The 22,314-nt window shown below is 45.3% G+C and overlaps 1 long non-coding RNA gene across 2 annotated transcripts; it reads left to right on the top strand.

Moving 5' to 3' along the window:
- The first annotated feature begins 744 nt into the window (after positions 1-744).
- LOC115498763 lies at positions 745-22,039 on the top strand. Of its 2 annotated transcripts, none has more exons than XR_003963944.1 (3): positions 745-806; positions 21,191-21,250; positions 21,935-22,039. It is a non-coding gene; the product is annotated as an uncharacterized LOC115498763 (long non-coding RNA). The 2 variants fall into 2 exon arrangements; XR_004344320.1 differs by lacking the exon at positions 745-806 and adding an exon at positions 2,436-2,512.
- The last annotated feature ends 275 nt before the right edge of the window (positions 22,040-22,314 follow it).

The following is a 22,314-nucleotide window of genomic DNA, read 5'->3' as shown; positions in this document are numbered from 1 at the left end:
GGCTGCATCCTTCCTTCAGAGGAATAACAAACGTGTGACGTCAAAGAGCCGGTCGGCGTTCCAGGAAGGACGTGAATATTCATAAAATATTAGAGCTAGAAGGAGATTCAGTGAGCACCGTACTCATTTTCCTCATTTTCTTGCAGAGGAAACAAGGGCTCGAGGGGACAAAAGTGACATGCCCAAGGTCATATAGCAAATAGTGAGTGTCTCTCAAGGCTAGAATTTCAGTTTTGTTGGTTCTTAATCTAGCCCATAGTTAGCTCAGAGTTAGAGTACATCAAAACAATCTGGAGAGCTTATTCAAAACACTGTTATTCAAAACAGGTGTTTCAGGCTTCACCCCAAATATTTCTTCAGTGTAACTGGGGTGGGGTTCCAGAATCGTGGTTCATTTTGAGGCTCATGCTTGCCAAGCTCAAACTTTGGGAAAAACTTTTCTCTCCTGCATGAAGGAAAATGGTGCCTTTTTACCCAAGAAAATATCATAAAGGATGCAAGGAAGGATTAGGTAGGTATTGTAACAAAACGTCAAAGAGCAAAATGGTTCTCTCCTGTGTGCCGACCCCTCCCAGAGCCTCGTGTAGCCACTGCATGTGTCTCAGAGCTGAAATAAGGTACGTAGGCCAAGTTCAGCTGCTGCCCTCTCCTTTCAGGGTGGTCAGGAAACACGCTGACGTTTGTCAAGAACTCACTGCAGTAACGGATGTCCATGGTTACACAGCGAGCATTCTTCCCGAGAGCAGCTCCCAGAAGGGCCTCCGATACGTTGGGCCTCACGCTAAAACACAAAGCCGTGGTGGATGGTAAGAGGATATACCGAGAAAACCTTTGGAAGTGACCCCTTTTTCTTTGGCAAGTGACAAAAGGAAACACTCCTTTTAGATCCTCTGTAATTCAGAAACCACTTGGGTGGCATGTGTGCTTTAAGAAAGGGCAAGGGGATGGGGCGCCTGGGGGGCTCAGTCGGTTAAGCGTCCGACTTCGGCTCAGGTCACGATCTCGCGGTCCGTGAGTTCGAGCCCCGCGTCGGGCTCTGGGCTGATGGCTCAGAGCCTGGAGCCTGTTTCCGATTCTGTGTCTCCCTCTCTCTCTGCCCTTCCCCCATTCATGCTCTGTCTCTCTCTGTCTCAAAAATCAATAAACGTTAAAAACAATTATAAAAGAAAGGGCGAGGGGAGACCTCTGACACGGATTTCTCTTGGTTACTACGCTCTGTCTAAATTTCTCGCTTTCTATTCCATTCTGTTTCTTTCTTTTTTTTAAGTTTATTTGTTTATTTTTGAGAGAGAGAGAGAGAGGGTGCAGCATAAGTGGTGGAGGGTCAGAAAGAGAAGGAGAGAGAGAATCTCCAGCAGCCTCCTTGCTGTCCTCACATGGAGACTGACACGGGGCTCAATCTCACAGACTGTGAGATCATGAGGTCTTAGCCAAACTCATGAGTCAGGCACTTAACCGCCTGAGCCATCCGGGCACCCCTCCGTTCTGTTTCTAATGCTCTCCACAAGGAGCTGGGCCATGAGGAATGACTGGGAGCATGGGTGTGGGGATCAGATGGGTGGGTGTTCTCATCTTGGACCACCATATTGGTGATCTTGGAGATTCCGCCTCTCTGGTTGGCATTTCTCCAAGTGCCTTTTCAGTGGTGCCTCTACTGATACGTGGATGTAACGATTCCAGGTGAGGTGCTCAATATGTGGTCCCTCAGGCCCACACCCTTAGCGCACTCTTGACTCTCACAGCTTACAATTTCCACAGTTCTACCTATGTTCTCGCACTTCACCTTCACCTCTACCCCACCCTGGTCGAAGACTGTCTTTCTTCTCCTGGGCTGTTGCGATGGTTTCCTAATTGGTTTCCATTCTTCTGCCCTTGCCTTGCTCCTTCTGACTTTTCTCAGCAAGGCTAGAGCACAGCACTCTTTTGCTCAAACCCTCCTCTGGCTTCCCCACACGCGCACTCAGTAAAATCAGTCTTACCTACAGTACCCGCAGAGCCCCACATAATTTGTTCCATCCCTCATCTAAAGATGACCGTCTTCATCTCCCACTACCCCCTCCTCTCACCTGCTCCTTTCGGCCACTCGGGACTCCTTGCTCTTCCTCAAACACGCCAGACGTCTACCTCAGGCCATTTGCACTCCCTGTCCCTTCTGCTTGGATCACTTTCCCTTCAGGTATCGGCACATCTCACTGTCTCACTTTTTAAGTGAGATATTCTCTGCAACCCTATTTAAAATGGCATCTCCACCCAACACTCTCTACCCTCTTCCCTCATACTTTCCTTTTTAGCACAGCTGTTATCACCACCTTTCATAGAATAGATTTTGTGTATTTGTCCTATCGGTTGCCTGTTTCCTATCACATCGTGGTAAATCTTGTGCACGAACATTTGCTGAAGGAATAAATAACCTATAGTTGTTTTCGTTTCGACAAGTTGGATAAGTCAGCAAGCAGCAGGCAACCGTGGAAACCTTTAAGTGAGAAGGATTTTGGAGAAGTGATCATTGTTGGTAAGTTGTTTTATGGTGTGTTAGCGTTCTCACTACTTTCTGATTCTTTCTTTGTTGATTAGCAGGAACCGGTGGCCACAACTGCTGCAAAGTGATTTGGTGATGACCTTTCTTCCTTTTTTTTTAATCGGTTGCTCTTTTTTTTTTTTTTTTAATTTTTTTTTTTCAACGTTTATTTATTTTTGGGACAGAGAGAGACAGAGCATGAACGGGGGAGGGGCAAAGAGAGAGGGAGACACAGAATCGGAAACAGGCTCCAGGCTCTGAGCCATCAGGCCAGAGCCTGACGCGGGGCTCGAACTCATGGACCGCGAGATCGTGACCTGGCTGAAGTCGGACGCTTAACCGACTGCGCCACCCAGGCGCCCCTAATCGGTTGCTCTTCATGAGTTGCTTTGTACTCTTCAGGGCAGGCTAGGTTAGACTGCAGTAACCAACGAACCATGAAATTGCAGTGATGTCGCATGCAATGTCTTGCTCACATCCAACCGGGTGCAGGGGGTGTCCCGTCCACAGGGGCACGCGGGGATCGAGGCTGGCAGAGGCTCTGTCATCTGGGATATCTCCGATTCGAGGAGAGGGAGGAAGAGACTGCAGGCTCCTGCTGGGGCTGGCTCGCTCTCTGCCTCAGCTCAGAAGTGACACACGCCTCCTGTGCTTCCATTTCATTGTCCAGATCTAGGCGTGTGGCTCCATCTAACTGCAAGGAAGAGGTGAAGTGTGGTCTCCTGTAGGCATAGAGAAGAAAGGAGAATGAGGACTAGTGAACCCCCGTATTGCCCAGCACTGTTTTAATTACACAGAAATTGTCTCGATGCTGCATCTAGGATTGATGGGCAACGATATTTTGATCCCATTGGCTAGCACCAGAGCAAAATCTCATAGGAAAAGAATCTTATTAAAAAATTAGCAAAAAATAGCAATCATCATAGTGATACAAAAAAAGCCAACATCCTTACTGGGTTTAAACTTGTATTTTCCACATATCCCTTTGTGGGCATTATTAAACAAACTTGTGATCTTTTAAGTTGTTTTTCTTCTTCATCATCCACTTAGCTGTACTACTTCTGTAAACACCAACTACAAAGAATGGCCCCCACTGTGTAGGAAATGGGCCAGGGCAGGGGGCGCCTGGGTTAGCACTTTGAATGTTCCAGGCTCTGTGCAAGGAACACTCACGTGCCGTGTCCAGCTTAAGTCTCACTGCGATTCTGGGAAGTTGGTGTTATTTTCCTTCAGTGAGTTGCTCGGTGGCCACTGAATGAGGAGGCAGTCGTGCTGGAACCAAAAATCAAGTGTCTTGAATTCCAAGAGCCGTGTCCTTTCTAGGACAAAACTCTAGTACGGAAGATTTATTTTCATAAGCTAGGTGATGCTCGACTACACCTGAATATTTGAACTGGAAGAGGCCTGAAAAGAGCCCGCTTAGTCAAATGCCTTTTTTAAAGAGATGAGAAATGGAGCTCAGGAAGCGCCAGAGAGGAACTAGATATTTTTCTATATATAGCAGGGCTGTTTCTTCATTTTTTTTTTCTTTTTCAACGTTTATTTTTTATTTTTGGGACAGAGAGAGACAGAGCATGAACGGGGGAGAGGCAGAGAGAGAGGGACACACAGAATCGGAAACAGGCTCCAGGCTCTGAGCCATCAGCCCAGAGCCCGACGCGGGGCTCGAACTCCCGGACCGCGAGATCGTGACCTGGCTGAAGTCGGACGCTTAACCGACTGCGCCACCCAGGCGTCCCATAGCAGGGCTGTTTCTTAAAAAGAAACAAAAAGAACTCTCACTCTGCAGCTAGGCAGGTCTACAAGTTATATCAACCTACTAATCATTGCCACTGAGGGCAGTGTGGTTCGGCAGAAAAGAGAAATGGGTAGGAGGGGGCAGAAGATGTATGTTGAATCTTGTAACTGCTTCTTGTCATTCATTCAACCAAATTACATCGTAACTCTTAGCTCGGAGCCCACTCCCTCCCTCCCATTCACTCCGGTGTTTCAGAGAAATGGCACACGCACAGTGAAAAAGATGAAGAGAGATTCTCTAGACTCCAGAAAGCTCTGACCCTCTGGTCTCATTCTCGGATTCACCAAAATATCAGATTTGTTTGTTGGTTTTCATCACTGTGTAGGGCCTCAAGATATTCTTCCCAGATCTCCAGAACTCATATCCACACGTTTGATGTCAGCTAAACCAGAAATTTGGCCTTTTCTACCCTGTGGAGGGCACATCCTAAGGTTCTGTCTTTGAGGGCATCTTCTCCCCAAATCTAGACGTGTGGGAATTCAGCTTTGTCTGACTGCCCCTACCCGCAGTCTTGTCTGGCCACCTGAGCCCTACCACAGAGCTCTAGTGGTAACCGATTCCTTGATGCAAGAGTGAGCACGGGGCATGTGGAGGGGAGGAGGTATGACCTCATTTTACACAGACCAGAAGAATCTGAGAGTAGTTGCCAAGGGTCTGCTGTTATCTTCTCTCCCTAACACGGGGTATCACGTTGCGAGGAGCTGTCAGTGGGGAAGGAGGGGCAACCATGTTCCCAGAATAAGCCCCAAGGTTGGTTGATGTGCACAACTCCATTGCATGGTGCGCTACGTTGGAAGGAGGTATGGGAGGCAGGCTGAGAACTAGATGAGCAGACTTGGACACGGAGTTTTCAATAGTGCCTTCACTTTATAACTCAGGAATGGTGGACACACTGGGGGCTAAACCTAAAACTCTGAGAGTGGCCTGGATCATTAATGTCTGTGCCAGAGAAGATGGAGACCCCGACGTGTGGGATTCCTGAGGATAATTCACTCCTTTTGCCACAGATGTTGCAACTTGCAACCTCTGCCCTTCCTCTTCCTTAAGGGTCACGTCCCCGCCCAAACCACCCAATAGAACATACGCAGGTCGCATGACCCACCGCCAAAGGAGCAGATGGGTTGGTCCTGAAATTGACCATTTGATTTTCATATCAGGACCGCCCTTGCCAAGAAGACAGAACTGCGGAGGCAGTTTTGAGACGCACGCAGGCACTGCTGTTTGTGGGTGCCTCCGTGGGCAAAGAGAGGCAGGAGGGAGAGCACCTGGCTGTCCCCTGCCAGCTACCAGTAAGGGAGACGGGAAAGAGGAAGGTGGCTCTGGCTTAAAGCCCCTCCATGGCAGGACAGGAGCGTGGGGAGGCCAGGAGCCCTTTGAGGAGTCTTGCATGTCCCCAGCAGAGAGGGCACAAATGCGTTTGCCTGCTTCCCACCCCTAGAGGCCTGCAGCCTGGGGAACTGCCTGGGTATGGAGGACTGGCTGTGAGCATGGGCCCAGCATCGCTCCTGGACCTTGTGCACTGTGTTTCTGTTTCTGCTGTGTTGTTCTGTGTGTGATGTTTTTGTTTTGTTAAAGCGAGCGTGTCTGGTTGTTGCTTGAGACGGTACAAATGCTGGGGACATTAAGAAGGATGCCATATGAGCAGGGGACGGCCATCCTTAGATGTACCTCTAAAAAACCCCAGACCACAGAACCTTGTTATGGGCTCATTTTAGATGGACGGAAGAAGTGCAAATATAGGTCAAAAGGTGTGTTTATAACTCCTCACTCTCTGGGGCGCCTGGGTGGCTCAGTTAAGCATCAGACTCTTGATTTCGGTTCAGGTCATGATCTCCTGGTTTGTGAGTTCGAGCCCCATGTCTGGCTCTGCGCTGTCAGCGAGGAGCCTGCTTGGGATTCTCTCCCCCTCCCTCTCTGCTCCTCCTGTGTGCGTGCTCTCCCTCTCCCTCTCTCTCAAAAATAAATAAATAAACATTAAAAAAAAAAAAACAACCAAACTCCTCACTCCCTTTCGATGATGTTCAGATCTTAGCTAACCATGGGAGAACTATGAAGAACAGAGCTTAGCATTGGCACAATATATCAACCAAATCACTGGCTCATTGGAAATTCAGCCATTTGCACCGATGTCCCCCTTTGGGCCCTTTAAATGCAGTTGTGATGTCTCCCGAATGCCCTCCGTGTTCCTCTCTTAGGTCAGAGATAACTGGTTTCTCTGAAATATAACTCTAGGAAAGAAGAAATTCTTTCCCAGTTCACCAAGACAGAATTTTTTGTTACCATTTAAATTATCTTTTGTTAGGGGCGCCTGGGTGGCGCAGTCGGTTAAGCGGCCGACTTCAGCTCAGGTCACGATCTCGCGGCCCGTGAGTTCGAGCCCCGCGTCAGGCTCTGGGCTGATGGCTCAGAGCCTGGAGCCTGTTTCCGATTCTGTGTCTCCCTCTCTCTCTGCCCTTCCCCCGTTCATGCTCTGTCTCTCTCTGTCCCAAAAAAATAAATAAACGTTGGGGAAAAAAAAGAATATTTAAATAAAAATTATCTTTTGTTCATTGGCGAGCACTCATTTCTCACTGGACAGATACTAGGAACATATAGTTCTCTATTTCATACTCCCTGTGTACAAAATAACCTTTGGTTTCAATGCCAGGTCACATTGCTGCATGATTTACATACAAAAAGATGGCTGCTCTTGACCTTCAAAGGGCAGGTTGCCTAAGGGATTTCTTCTGCAAAATGACAATTTTCTTTGTCACTCTTGAGTGGTAGCATATTTACTCGAGCTGTTTGCTTTTCTCTCTTAACATTTTCTCTTCCCGCTTTCTGAGAAGTTCAATCCTCAGTGCTTCTGCTGTTCCTTTGAAAGTCCCCTTTTATCTCAGTAAGCTTTTAAGATTTTGCCTTTGGCCATTAGGTTTCTCTTCTGGTCTTGGCTATGGTTTCCTTTTTTCATTAGCCTACGTTTATGTGTGTGTGTGTGTGTGTGTGTGTGTGTGTGTGTGAAGCACAACAGGAACTAACGCGCGCTAAGTGCACTTTATTATCTAAAATTGTATTGAATGGGGACGGTTCTTTTTTCCAAGACTTGCCTAACACACGGATGTCATAGGAGTCAAAACACCTCGCTGCCGATTTCACACCGATGTGAAAATGACCACTATCCCATCCTCCTTAAAGGAGCAACTTTAATGGGGAAGAAAAAAAGACATGGTCAGAGGGGTCAATAGTTACCGGAGCTGCTTGATAGGCCGGAGGGGATGACCCAGCAGGCTGGGCATCAAAGGCAGTAGGAGGGTCTGGCGGCTCAGATGTCTGACTTTGGGAGACGAGACGGGGAGCTCTGACATCCAACCGGGCCGCCCGCACGCTCCGACTTCTTGCTCTCCCCGTGGCGGGTTGTGACTTGGCTGAAACAGCAGCGGGCCGAGTGTTGGCTGGGATGTGGCCCGCCTGTGTATTTACTCCGAACTCCTCTTCCCCAACATGACTGCAAGGGGCAGGAGGGGTTATGGAAGTCGTAGATCGGGGCTTTCTGCTGGTAAGCATGGTATACAGATGTACAGCTAATAACAGACTGTGAGTGCAGACAGGCCTGGCGGCTGGAGAGAGAAGGCTCTTCCTGTCATTCCTAAGAGCCAAAGAGGGGAGAAGGCAGAGGGTGAGGGAAGATTGTGTCACGGGTCTCAGGGGTAGCAGGGTTCTGAGGATGCTGGCACTCACCGAGGTGCCTCCCTTAGAGGTGCTGGTGGGTCTAGTCAGGGAAGGCCACCCGTAGGGCCCCTAAAACCTGGACACCAAAAAGAAAAAAAGGAAAAGGAGACCATTTTCTTTGAAAGACTTTAGGGGCGCCTGGGTGGCGCAGTCGGTTAAGCATCCGACTTCAGCCAGGTCACGATCTCGCGGTCCGTGGGTTCGAGCCCCGCGTCGGGCTCTGGGCTGATGGCTCAGAGCCTGGAGCCTGTTTCCGATTCTGTGTCTCCCTCTCTCTCTGCCCTGCCCCGTTCATGCTCTGTCTCTCTCTGTCCCAAAAATAAATAAACGTTGAAAAAAAAATTAAAAAAAAAAAAAAAAGAAAGACTTTAATGGCTATTATCAAAACCCACTGATAAAACTGTCCTGGGAAGAATCGGCATTTTGCTGTATTTCCAGGCCAGAGCCTCTACAGATGCACCTGACAGTGAAGTCTCTGAGGACACTAGAGTCTTCTGTCAGTGCCAGAAGTGGCAACAGTGGCTGGGTGTCATGACCACAGGAGGGGGTAAACCATTACTGGGACCACTTGCTCCTCCCGCTCCAAGCAGGAGGCAAGGAAAGTGGTTGAGGCCTTTGGAGATGGTCGAGAGCGGACCCGGGTTGGAGCATAAACTGAGCTTTGCAAAAATCCCTGTCTTGGGGGTCCAGTGATAGTGCAGTGGATGATACTACCAGATCAAAGCGTGGTCACGAGGACTGAGTGGCATCATGAATACGACATGTTCAGCCAAGGCTCAGGCACGTAGTGATTGTTCAGCGCATTTTAGCACATCCACCTGTACTGAGCACGGAGGCATAAGAGGCAGTCGACCTCACGTGCGCACGCGTGTGCAAATGTGCACGTGCGTGTGCCTACGTGCGGGTGTTGCGTGAGTGTGCGTATGTGGGAAAAAGGTGGCCAAGATGAGACGAGAATTCAGCAACGTCTCTGGACAACGAATCAATGGCTCTATTGTTTGCCCAAACTCTGTCGAACTGGGTGTCGCAATCTACTCAATTGAACATTCGCCTGATTTTCAATATTTTTCATATTTGTAGCTTTGAAATGATAAAATTGTGTCCCTTCGGGCTGGGAATCAAACATCCCCACCCTGATTCTCCATTGTAGGTGTAGCTGTGGACAGAAGGACCCCTTTCTGTTAAGTTCTTGCTGTTGAGACTGCCCGAGAGATGGTGACCCTTGCAAGGAACCCGGGTTTATGAAGAAGAGACCACTTAACTGGGGCGAGGACGGGGAGGATGTGATATTTCTGCAAACAAATTCATTAACGTGGATTTTCATGATTTGGCCTTACCGTAAACACCAGCATGTGTTTGAAAGCTCTCTGGCCTGGGCGTGAGGTTCCATGCCCTAGAGAGTGTGGTAAGGCCTAGTACGGTCAATGCCGAGTGTGTGCTGGGCAGCCCCTCAGCAGCCAGTCTTAGGGACACCCCCTTTCACAGGTGGGGAAGCGTCCTTTCACACTCACTCATGATGGGAGAGTCCAAAGCTCCCGGTTGCCAGGGAGGACAACAATGGAACTTACCAGAGTCCTCAGTATATCTTCCTGGGAGGTTCCTTTGTGTCTAAACCTCCAGAATGCACATTTCATTCCTCCCCCTGCCACTTTCATCTAAATACTTCTGTGAGGCTAAGAATAAGACAGGTCTTTAGAAACACGGCGGTGCCTGTATGCAACTTTCTGTTTTTAGCCCTCATTGTGGAAAATCTCCATTCCAGCTCTGTGTATTGTTTGGCTGTCTTTAAATACCGTATTTCAAATTAAATTATGAAAGATCGATAGATAACAGGCAGAGATGGTCACACCAGTTGAGTCAATATCCTTGTTACCTGTAACATTCTCAGACAAAAATGAGCCACAGGGTCCACATTCTCTAAAGGATCATACGTCCCCGGGTTTTTTTCTCTATTCTATAGGATCTTGCTCTGAAGGGTCGATAGGATTTACCCAATTTGGTTCAAAGTAGAACAATCTGAGGAGGCTAAGAATACAGCATGCAGCGTTTAGCTCATGGAGTCTGAGTCTGGGCCCAAACCCTGACCCTCTTTACTAACCCAGCTTTTCTCCCAGGTCCAGAGGACTTTTTCTTATATGTCTGTATCTCAGCAACTCATTGTTACTCTATACAAAATGCTAAGATACCTGCTTCCTGCTCTAGGATCCCTACTATTAACCATAGCAAGCCAGTGGTCAGGTATGAACTCGCAAAAAAAACACAATCTTTAGGAACTAAATGCTTGGTAAAGAATTTTCACAACAGGAATGATTTCCCTCCAATCGTCTCTGTGTCTTGTTTACCACTGTGTTTCCACCTAAGCGCAAACAAATAGAATAAAGCAAACGTATAAATGAATGGGAATGGTGGTCCTTTGATTGCTGGTTATGCGAACACCTGCGTGCTGCCGCAGCTTTGTAACATTTTTTTTAAAAAATGTATTTTCAAGTTAGTTAACATACAGTGTAGTCTTGGCTTCCGGAGTAGAACACAGTGATTCTTACATATGACACCCAGTGCTCATCCCAAAAAGTGCCCTCCTTCGTGCCCATCGCCCATTTAACCCACTCCCTCCAGCAACCCTCAGTTTATTCTCTGTATTTAAGAGTCCCTTGTGGTTTGCCTGTCTCTCCGTGTTTATCTTATTTTTCCTTCCCTTCCTCTATGTTCATCTGTTGAGTTTCTCAAATTCTACATATGAGTGAAATCATATGATATCTGTCTTTCTCTGACTAACTTACTTCACTTAGCATTAATACCCTGTGGTTCCACTCGTGTTGTTGCAAATGGCAAGATTTCATTGTTTTTCATCACCAAGTAGTATTCCATTGTATATATATATATACCACATCTTCTTTATCCATTCGTCAATTGATGGACATTTGGGCTCTTTCCATAATTTGGCTATTGTTGAGAGTGTTGCTATAAACATTGAGGTGCGTGTGCCCCTTCGAAATGGCATTTTTGTATCCCTTGGAGAAATTCCTAGTAGCTTTGTAACTTTTTAACAGAGAATTCTGTGTCCATTCTCTTGGCCTAATACTCATTCTACCACAATTAGTACACTTCATGTGCCATTAGCATACAATGGTCACTTGAAGTGACTTCACCCCAACCCCAAACTACACAGCATAGGGCCTTCCTTTGAAACATCATGAAATAGGCACGCCCCCTTCTCAGTAAAAGTACCTAAGAGAATTTCTACTTTGTCCGATCATGCTCAATATCCACTTCAATAGTAGCCCTGTATCAATGGCTAATGTTTGCTTTTTTTTTTTTTTAACAAAGTTTTACAAAGTTCATATATTGCTTTTATAGTTTAAGGACAAAAATATTGGGGGGAAAAGTGGAAGGAGATGTGATCTTGGAGCTATGTCATTGTTGTTATTAATTCATTATAGTCCTCCAACTAGCAAATGACCAACAGAGCTCAAGTCTGTCTGTCTTTGGTGTCAGTGACATGGGTCTCAAAGCCATGGCATAATATTAAATGACTTTCAAGTTGGCAACCTGGTTATCTGATTATACCCAAACGCCTCCAGGTCAACAACCTTCAGAAAAAAGTCAAAATTTAATAATTTTGACATTAGTGTGATTTATGCCTTATGTTTGATTTTGTTATAGACAGAAAATATAGTGCATGTTAAATAAACTTTATTGTGAGTCCACTGAGCTCAGCAGTTAGAATTTAACTGCCTAGACAGTATTTTTTTTTAACGTGATTGCATGAAAGTATCATCTTACATTTTATCCCATTTTTACAAGAGATATTCAGCCAAACATACTCATATATACCCTCTTACCCAGAGACATAAGTACTTCCTCAAAAGGTTATGATTGTGATTTTTTAAAAGCACTATATTTTATCCAACTTTAGAGGAGTCGATTCCTTACATATCCAGTGAATTATTAAAACACAGTTTACAGGGGCGCCTGGGTGGCGCAGTCGGTTAAGCGTCCGACTTCAGCCAGGTCACGATCTCGCGGTCCGTGAGTTCGAGCCCCGCGTCAGGCTCTGGGCTGATGGCTCGGAGCCTGGAGCCTGTTTCCGATTCTGTGTCTCCCTCTCTCTCTGCCCTTCCCCCGTTCATGCTCTGTCTCTCTCTGTCCCAAAATAAATAAAAAAAGTTGAAAAAAAAATTAAAACACAGTTTACATACAGAAAATGTTATGCACACACGTGTTAAAATTCCTTAGAGTGGTGGGTGGACTCGAGGACTTTGACATCAAAATACCTGGCTTAAATCTTGCTTGCATCACGCTTATCAAGTAGGATCAAGTCCAGCTACCCATAATACAAAAGCTTTAAAAGCTTTAAAGGCATAAACACGAAAGGAGTTTATTTTTCTTTCAGAGAGAAACCCAAAAGGAAGGTATTTCAGGACTCCACAGTTAATTACCACCCAGGTCCCTTACTAACCTCTGCATCACACTCTCTAGTGCCTGACCTTCATCTTAAGGGCATAAGATGGCTGCAAGAGCTCCAGCTGTAACACCCATATTCCAGGCTGTGCAATGGAAGAAACAGGAAAAAGAAAAAAAAGAAAAGAAAAGCAAACACCTCCTTTTGAAAAGATTTTCTGGAAGTCCCACACAATACCTCCTCCTACATATCATCATCCAAATCTTGGTTACGGGGCTGCATCTAGCCATGAGGGAGGCCGGAGAATGCATAATTTTAGCAGGAAACAATATAATTTAATATCTTGGACAGAAAAATACCCCATCCACCGGTGAGATTATATGGTAGGATTGTAGGTAGATGTCTGATTACTGAGACTCAGCCTTTTAACTACAAATCCATTTAAAGGAGACATTCCTGGCCACACACAAGTCCTGGGATCAGTGTGCATTTTGGGGTGAACTTACTGTGCAGCATGTTTTCTGGAGAGCGGCCAGTAGCTTTCTGTCCCATCCCTCACCCTATTCTCCAGCCACACACTGGGTCACTCTGATGTCTTTGCAATACACACTGTGGTCTTATGCCTCTTCCTTCCTTCATCCACTTCTTCTGTTGGTGATGCCTTCTCCGCTCCTAACCTCAGGTCTGTTGGCTAAATTCGTCTCATTCTTTGAGATGCAATTCAAATGCCTCCACTGCCAGGACGACTTTTTTGGCCACATTAATATAAATAAGTCTCTCAACCTTCTGCCTTCAGGTTACATTTTATCTATTGTTTTATATCTCATATCACAATTTTGTGCAGATGTCTTTTTTTAATTATTATATTTTACACCTCTTGAAGGCAAATACTGTCTTCTTCATCTTTGTGTCCTCGGTACCTAGTACAGAGGATTAGTACATAAGAGGTGCTCGTTAAAAACATCGAATGGGGGGCACCTGGGTGGCTCAGTCGGTTGAGCGTCCGACTTTGGCTCAGGTCATGATCTCGCGGTTTGTGAGTTCGAGCCCCGTGTTGGGCTCTGTGCTGACAGCTCAGAGCCCGGAGCCTGCTTCGGATTCTGTGTCTCTCCATCTCTCGGCCCCTCCCCTGCTCCTGCTCTGTGTCTCTCTGTCTCTCAATAATAAATAAATGTAAAAAAAATTAAAAAAAAAACATCGAATGACCTAGCAGTACATAAAGTAATGAAGAGAGTGCACTTATTCACACAGCTAGGATAATTTTTAAATTCCACAAGATGAACTCTCAGATACTGCATTTGGATGCGATTCTCCGACATTCACTTCATGCATTTCGACATGCTGAATTTGGTGCATTAGTAATAACCTTCATGCGGACACTTATACTTTTGGCAAATGGATTATCATATGAACAAATATGTTAACCAACAAGGCCGTAGCAAAGTAGGGCCTGAGCTTCGTAACCATGTTTACAGCTTTCCATCTTGTCCACTAAGTTAAGCTGCCGGTCTTCTAAAATGACAGGCCAAAGTCTAGCTTTGACATGTCAGTTACCTGTCACAGTGGCAGTTGTTTGTTCACCTAGATTGACTATGGAACAGAATTGTGGACTGCTAAGGATGCCCTGTTTAAATTTAAGAGAGGGCACTAAACATTTGAAGCCACAAAGACTCGTAGCACGGAAAATAGTGCCTGGCTTTCACTTCTAGACACTAGACACTGAAGGAAAAGCTAAGAACCTGAGGCAGGTGCTCAAGAAGACAGGCTAAAACAGTTCAGAATAAGTATAACAAAGGAAGTACAAGATGTATACACCAAAAAGTACAAACCAGCGCTGAAAGAAATTAAAGACCTAAATAAGTGGAACATCCCATGTTCATGGATTGGAACTATTCATATTGGTAAGATAGCAGTGGTCAACAAAGTGAGCTACAGATCTTTTTTTAATATTTTTTGACGTTTATTTTAAAAAATTTTTTAAATGTTTATTCATTTTCAAGAGAGAGAGAGACAGAGAGAGAGGCAAAGTGAGAGCAGGGGAGAGGGAGAGAGAGAGGAAGACACAGAATCCGAAGCAGGCTCCAGGCTCTGAGCTGTCAGCACAGAGCCTGATGTGGGGCTTGAACTCACGAACCATGAGATCATGACCTGAGCCGAAGTTGGACGCTCAACCCACTGAGCCACCAAGGTGCTCCTAATGTTAATTTTTGAGAGAGAGAGAGAGAGAGAAAGAATGCAACTGGGGGAGGGTCAGAAGAGAGGGAGACACAGAATCCAAAGCAGGCTCCAGGCTTCGAGCTGTCAGCCCAGAGCCCAAGGCGGGGTTTGAATTCATGAACTACGAGATCATGACCTGAGCTGAAGTTGGATGTTTGACTGAGCCACCCAAGGGCCCCAAGTGAGCTAGAAATTTAACACAATCTCTATCAAAATACCAGTTGCCTTTTTTTTTTTTTTGGCAGAAATTGACAAAATAATCCTAAAATTTATGTGAAAATGCAAAGTACCTAGAATAGCCAAGATAATCTTAAAGAAAAAAAAAAGAACAAAGTTAGAGGAATAACACTCTTGATTTCAAAACTCACTCCAAAGCACCAGTAATCCAAGACTTGTCATACTGGATAGACATATACATAGACTTACAGAATGGACATATAGATCAAAGAAATAGAACTGAGAGTCAAAAAAATATATTCTTGCATTTATAGTCAATTGATTTTTGAGAATAGTGCCAATACGATTCACTGGGAAAAGAACAGTCTTTATGACAAATGGTGCTGGGACAACTGGATCTCTACATGCAATGTAATGAAGTTGGACTCCCACTTTACACCATACACAAAAATTAACTCAAAATGCATCACAGACCTAAATTTAAGAGTTAAAATATAAAAACCCATAGAAGGAAACATAGGAATCAATTTCAGTGTTTTTTGATCAGGTAATGTTTCTTGGATATGCCACCAAAAGCACAAGCAACAAAAGAAAAAATAAATTGAATTTTATCAAAATTAAAAACATTTGTGCTTCAAAAGATCCAATGTAAAAAAGGAAAAGCAATCTAAAGCTTGGGAGAAAATCATTGCAAATCATATATCTCTTAAGGGTCTACAATCCAAAATATATAAAAAGCTTTTACAATTCAAAAAGAAAAAGAGAATAACCCATTAAAAAACAGCTAAACAACTTAAATAGACACTTCTGTACACATCATCTAAAGTATAAGTGTCAGGGGCGCCACTGAGACTTTGGCTCAGTTTATGATCTCGTGGTCTGTGGGTTCGAGCCCCGCGTCGGCCTCTGTTCTAACAGCTCAGAGCCTGGAGCCTGCTTCGGATTCGGTGTCTCCCTCTCTCTCTGCCCCTCCCCTGCTCACGCTCTCTCTCTCTCTGTCTCAAAAATAAAGAAACATTAAATCAATCAATCAATCAATAAAGTATAAGTGGCTAATTAGCACCTGAAAAGACATTTATAATCATTAGTCCTTAAAGAAATGCAAGACACAATGAGTTACCACCTCATGCCTACTATAAAATAAAAAAAAATAATAATAACAAACATTGGTGAAGATGTGGAAATACTGGAACTCTTCCACATTGCCAGTTTGATTGTGAAATGATGCAGCCCCTTTTAAAAAACTGGCAGTTCTGCAAAATGTTAAACGTAAAATTATGATATGATCTATTAATGCCCCAGAGAGTTAAAAACACACGTCGACACAAAAACCTGCCCATGGGTGTTTATAGCAGCATTATGCATGATATCCAAAATCCGGAAACAATCCAAATGTCCATCAACTGACAAATTGATAAACAAAATATTGCATATCCATAACAATGGAATATTATTTGGTCATAAAAAGAAATGAAGCACCTATACATATTGTCACATGGATGAACTTTGAAGCACTATGTCAAGTGAAAGGAGCCTACTATAAAAGCCACATGTATGATTCCACTTATGTGAAATGTCCAGAATATGCAAATTCATAAACACAGAAAGTAGATTAGTGGTTGCCCATGAATGAGGAAGGTGGGAATATGAAGTGACTGCTGAGGAATACTGGCTTTCTTTGGGGGATGATAAAAGTGTTCTAGAATAATATAGTGAATGGTCGGGGTGCTTGGGTGGCTAAGTCGGTTAATCCGACTTGGGCTTAGCTCATGATCTCATGGGTAGTGAGTTTGAGCCCCACATCGGTCTCTGTGCTGACAGCTCAGAGCAAGGAGCCTGCTTTGGATTCTATGTCTCCCTCTCTCTCTCTCTCTCTCTCTGCCCCTTCCCCACGTGTGCTCTGTCTCTCACACTTTTAAAAATAAATAATAACACATGAAAAAAAAAAGATAGTGGATGGTCGCAGAACTCTGTGAGTATCCTAAAAAAGGTCTACAGCTTTACCACACTGAATGCATTCAGTCTCATCTAAAAGACATAGACTTGCACACTTTAAAAGGGTGGATTTTATGGTATGAAAATTATGTTTCATTACTGCCATTAGCAACATGAAAAGAAGGAAAGGGGGGGGAGAGAAAAAGGAAGGAAGGAAGGAAGGAAGGAAGGAAGGAAGGAAGGAAGGAGCTAGTTACTTAACCGTAGCTGAACTTGCTGACAGCCTGAGCTGAAGTCTTTTCTCTCTGCTGAAGGGAGATTAAAAGTGTCAAAGTCACTTTACAGACATCCCCATGTGTCCTGGTATACAAGGGACTTGAAAAAGCAGTACCCTGGCGGGGAGCATATTTGCATCAGGGAAGGAGAATGAGGGGCTCCAGGGGTTCTGGAAATAGTCAGTGTCTTAGTTTGGGGTCAGTTTCATGGGTGTTTTTACATGCAAAACCCCCTCGGATTGTACATTTATGATTTGTTCACTTTGTTATACCTCCATAAAATTTACTTTAAAAAAAAAAAAAAGCAGGTAGTCTGTTACCTTTGATTTTCAAAGGAGGTAACTTTTCTAGCAAGGAAGCACCAGTACAATGTGGAGACGCTCAAGAGAATTCTGAGTACAGTAGTCATGCGGAAAAACCAAGACTTCAAGGTCTGAGAGCACAAGAAGCTAAAGGGCCAGTGACCTTGAGGACAGATAGTTCTGACCAGCCAGCTGGTTTTGCACATGCTCAGAATACAAGGCCAGAATCAAGCTTTTCCTAGTCTCCCTGCAAAGTTATAAGTGCCAAGAAGGCAGGGCGCACGCATGCCTCGTCTCTCACTCTGCGTGAAGCAGGGTACACATGTTTTTAGATGAATAAATAAATTTTTGTTTACAGTCCTCCAAGTTCACAACACAGGTATTTTCCCCATCCTGGCTAGAGAGGGGAATGTCTTGTTCCTGACACATTCACTGTGTGCCCAAGCAACCCCTCGGTGCGTGGCAGGACAGGCGCCCCAGCAGGATGCAGGGCCGCCTGGTCTCCGTGTGGAAAAGTGAGTGTATGTGCCCAGCCAGATGTTCCTTACGCAACACAGTCACATGAAGTGAAATGGCTGACCATTCAGAAGACACTAGGCACACAAGAAATCAAATGTTGCAAAATTAGCCCCTTTCATGTGCGTTGCCAAATTAGTCACAGACCATGTGTCGCGGGAATGCGTCATGAGCACCAGCTCTCAGGACCAAAGGCCCTTATCCCTCTCTACTTTGGCATCTGAGGTCCCACACACAAAGATTTCGAGGTGCGGGGACTGGGCCCAGAAGGCCCAGTGGCTTCACTTGGAGCTTTCCCTTGTGTGCTGAGCTCCCTAGAGGCAGATGGCATAAAGTGCCTTGGTCAAGTTCACATTTATGAATTGTTACCCCAAGGTCATAGATACCACATGACTGGGCCTTCTCTGTGAATTTGAAGATCTCTTAAGAAACTCCAGCTTCGGGACTTGAACTTCCCTTTGGGACTTGTGTCTCAAACATAGACTAGTCTTCATTTCCTCTCTGAAGCTATTTGCATTCCCAGCCAAGCCACAGGACTCCTGAAAACTGGCCTTTCTCTTTTCAATTAACTTTCCAAAGGGCCAGTCTGAGCAGTCTGAGCAGTGCAGACAATGGGGAGGCTTGAGTTTTGGCCATGACTCTCCGCTGGTTCATGTGTGTGTGACCTGGGCCAAGTCTCTTTCCTTCCCTGTAACAAAGATCTGAAACCTGGGGCACCTGGGTGACTTGGGTGACTCAGTCAGTTAAGTGTCTGGCTCTTGGTTTCAGCTCAGGTCATCACCTCACAGTTTGTGGGATCTAGCCCCGAGTTGGGCTTCAGGATCACAGTGCAGAACCTGCTTAGGATTCTTTCTCCCTCTCTCTCTGCCCCTCCCCGACTCATGTGTTTTCTCTCTCTCTCTCTCTCAAAATAAATAAATAAACTAAAAAAAAAAAAAAATCTTAAACAACTTAAACAATGAGGAAGCCCAGATCCCCATCATCCTTTTCTATTCTAGCTGTAAATGATCCTGAACTGCCCTAAAACCTGCTAGAATCCAAGTTATCAGACTTTGAACCTAGAGAATTTGGAGATATGAGCTATGCTCTACTATGTAGTTATGTTACTCTCCGAGGGGAGGAGCCACAATGATTTGGTAGAAGTTACTCAGGAAAAGATGGGGCCAACTAGGAAAATCTTTCTCTAAAAACAGGTATGAAATTGGCTAGTTTGACCTGGGATGTAGAGCATGACTGGTTAGAGCAAAGCCTATGAGGGGTCATCGGCATCTGGCATAAATGCAGCCCTGGGATTTAGAGAAGAGCCTGAGTTTAGAATAAGACCCACCTAGGTTTGCATCTTGACCCTGAAACTGCCATAAGCATGTGACCTTGGACAATTTGTTCAACCTCTCTGAGACTCAGGTTTCTAGGATATAAAGTAGAAACGTTGATGATATTTGCCCAGGAGTCCTTGAAAGGTAAAGCACGGAATGCTATAGCGCAGTGGGAGAGACACGGTAGGGGCAGGAGACCTGCCTTCAGCTTGAAGGGAAAGTCCCAACAGTAAAGGTTGTATATTTGCCTGTTTTAAGAAAGGGAGGTTTAAATATGCTTTTAATGGGAGGGGTAGGATTTAGTCAGAAGGGAGCTGTTCTGAGAAGGTACCACATCGTGGAATCACAGGGGGAAGGGTAGAGGTGGGAGAGGAAGGAGGTTCTATGCAGGGCGGTCCTGTCTGCCCAAGCTCCGCCTGTGACTCGTGCTTTCCAGCCTCACACCTGCTTCCCCAACCACTGCCACGTCTGCCTCCTTCTGTGCTTCCAGTTAGGATGAGACCGGAATGACTGACGGAGCACTGGGGCTTCTGAGTATCTTTTGTGTTTTTATTAAACACAAGCCATATTATTTTCCCATGAGATATCATTTTTGTGTCACACAGTATGCTCAGCTCAGTGTCGCAAAGATGACTAAAAGCACAAGCCGACAGGGCCTCAGATCATCTTCTGCAAGTGAGGTCAGTGGTCCCCATCCTGACCATCCCTGATGAGGACCAAATGGGACTGTGACTGTTTTACTCCAGAAGGCACTGCACAAGTGACGGTTGGGTCCTCAAAGATCTTACTTTGTACCCATGGGGCCCATAGTTGGGGTGGGAAAATGAGGTGTGAATTCACTAAGAAGTCAATAAATGAGAGGCACTTGGGTATCTCAGTCGGTTAAGCATCTAACTCTTGATCTCAGCTCAGGTCATGATCTCACAGTTCATGAGATCAAGTTCCACATCATGCTCTGCACTGATAGTGCAGGCCTGCTTAAGATTCTCTCTCTCTCTCTCTCTCTCTCTCTGTCTCTGTCTCTGTCTGTCTGTCTCTCTCTCTCTCTGCTTCTCCCCTAGCTCTCTCTCACTCTCAAAAGTAAGGCAATGCATGGCAAGTGCAAAAGGAGTAGAGACTTGCAGAGTCACAGAGACTCCACAAAGTGAAAGGAGACCTCCATGGACTGGGGAGGGTGGAGAATAATCCAGAAGGGTCTCACCAAGGTCCCAAAGCATGAGGAGGTGTAAAGAAGGCAGGTGGAGAACTCACGGAAAGGAGACAGTTGAAGGCCAGACCACGAATGTATAAAAGGACGACACGTGTAGTACACAAAATTAGCAGCCATATCCAAACAGTTGTCCCATTTCTAAGCTACGGACGATCCCTCAAGGTCAGCTCAGCCATTTATAACCATCTACTGGGCTTCCTTTCTCACCCTAATGAGCCCAGGGGGCTGCTCATTGTGGCCACATGGTTCCCACCCATAATGATCTGGAAAAACACAAGACACTTACAGTGTTTCCAATGTTTTATCTCAGCCATGGATAGTTTCTTGTTTCATAGGCACATGCTAGATTTTAGAATCATAGGATTTGACAAAATCTAGATCTTGATTCCAGCAAAAAAAACTACCAGGTAGCTGTGTGCAAACTGGTTGGGTCACCATCAACGCCAAGCTTCCCTCTCCTCACCTGTGGAACAGGTAGAACAGCCCTGGCCCAGCCACCTACCACTCAGGATTATGGCAAATATGAGCCATTGGGGCCCCAGAGGCAAACGCTATGCAGATATGATTATGCACATTTCACAGGTTCTCAAACTCTCCTAAACCCTTGAGTACCTCATGGGCCTCCTCAAGGGTAAAGGAGCCAAACAGAGTGAACCCGAGGTACAGCCTACAATTCCAGCAGCCTTATTTTGGTGTGCTATATAAACAAAGGTTTTCTATTTACGCTTGTACTTTAAGGAAGAATTCCACCGATTAGGGAGAAATTCTTTTTTAAGTTACGAGTCAAGTTTAATCTTTAATCTCCGTGTTTTACAGGAAGGAAAACTGAAGCCCAGAGAAGTTGATCAATCTGCCCAGGGACACGCAGCGACAGAGGTAAGATCAGAGGCCATTTCTAAAACTCTTGCTTCTGTGTTTTGCCCACTACTTTTTGGCGCAACAAATGCTGGCATGTTCTATGAACCAACAAGAGAAAACACCACCAAAGTCCCTGCCCCATGGTGTAGATACACCCTTCCTGAGGAACAGCAGTGTGGCTTATAAACCACAACTCACCCCCAGGCCGAAGGAGTGATTCCAGAAAGTTGCGGGAGGAGCTGCAGAGCTCACGTGGTGGGCATGTGAGGCTCTGACACGTGGCTAGACCACGCTTTCCAGCATGTCTTCCTTGGCGGATATAGCAGCTGCCTGGCAAGCACACAGCACCAATAACACTGTTCCCACTTCATTGCTTGCATACTTCAGGCCATTCGAGCAGATGTGCTCCTTTCTTAAAAATAAAAGTGGCATTAATTTTCACCAGTGCTCTCCCTTCCCACCCCCATCCCCAAAGGACTCACATTCCTCCTTCCGGCAAGCTCAGTTCTATTGGGTTCAAGACTAAAGTTCAAACTCCAGATTACCATTTGGTAATATGTTTGGAAAATCATCTCGTTTAGAAACAACTGAGGTTGTATGAGATCGTGCGTGTTGTTGAAACTATCCCAGTATTTTTAAGTAGGAAATTCCAGAAATTCTATTTTCTCTTCTTTCTTATCTGATATTTCTTGTTTCGTACAGGAGGTGAAGGTTTTCTCCTTGGAACATTGAAGAGGAAATATGCGTTAGAAATACGTCAAGTCATGGGGCGCCTGGGTGGTTCACTCAGTTAAGCGTCTGACTACGGCTCAGGTCATGATTTCATGGTTCGTGGGTTCGAGCCCCACGTCGGGCTGTGTGCTGACACCTCAGAGCCTGGAGCCTGCTTCGGATCCTGTGTCTCCCTCTCTCTCTGCCCCTCTCCCGCTCACACTCTTTCTCTCGCACGCGCGCGAGAAACAAATAAACATTTAAAAAATTAAAAAAAAAGAAATACGTCAATTCATGACACGAATATATACCAACGTCTGAGAAATTGTCCCTGATCTCAAGTTGCTTCCAAGCTTATCAGAGAGGTATGA

This window comes from Lynx canadensis, chromosome D3 (assembly GCF_007474595.2).
Source record: "Lynx canadensis isolate LIC74 chromosome D3, mLynCan4.pri.v2, whole genome shotgun sequence".
Classification (NCBI taxonomy): domain Eukaryota; kingdom Metazoa; phylum Chordata; class Mammalia; order Carnivora; family Felidae; genus Lynx; species Lynx canadensis.
The sequence above is the reverse complement of the archived record's forward strand: the minus strand, read 5'-3'. Positions and strand labels throughout refer to the sequence as shown.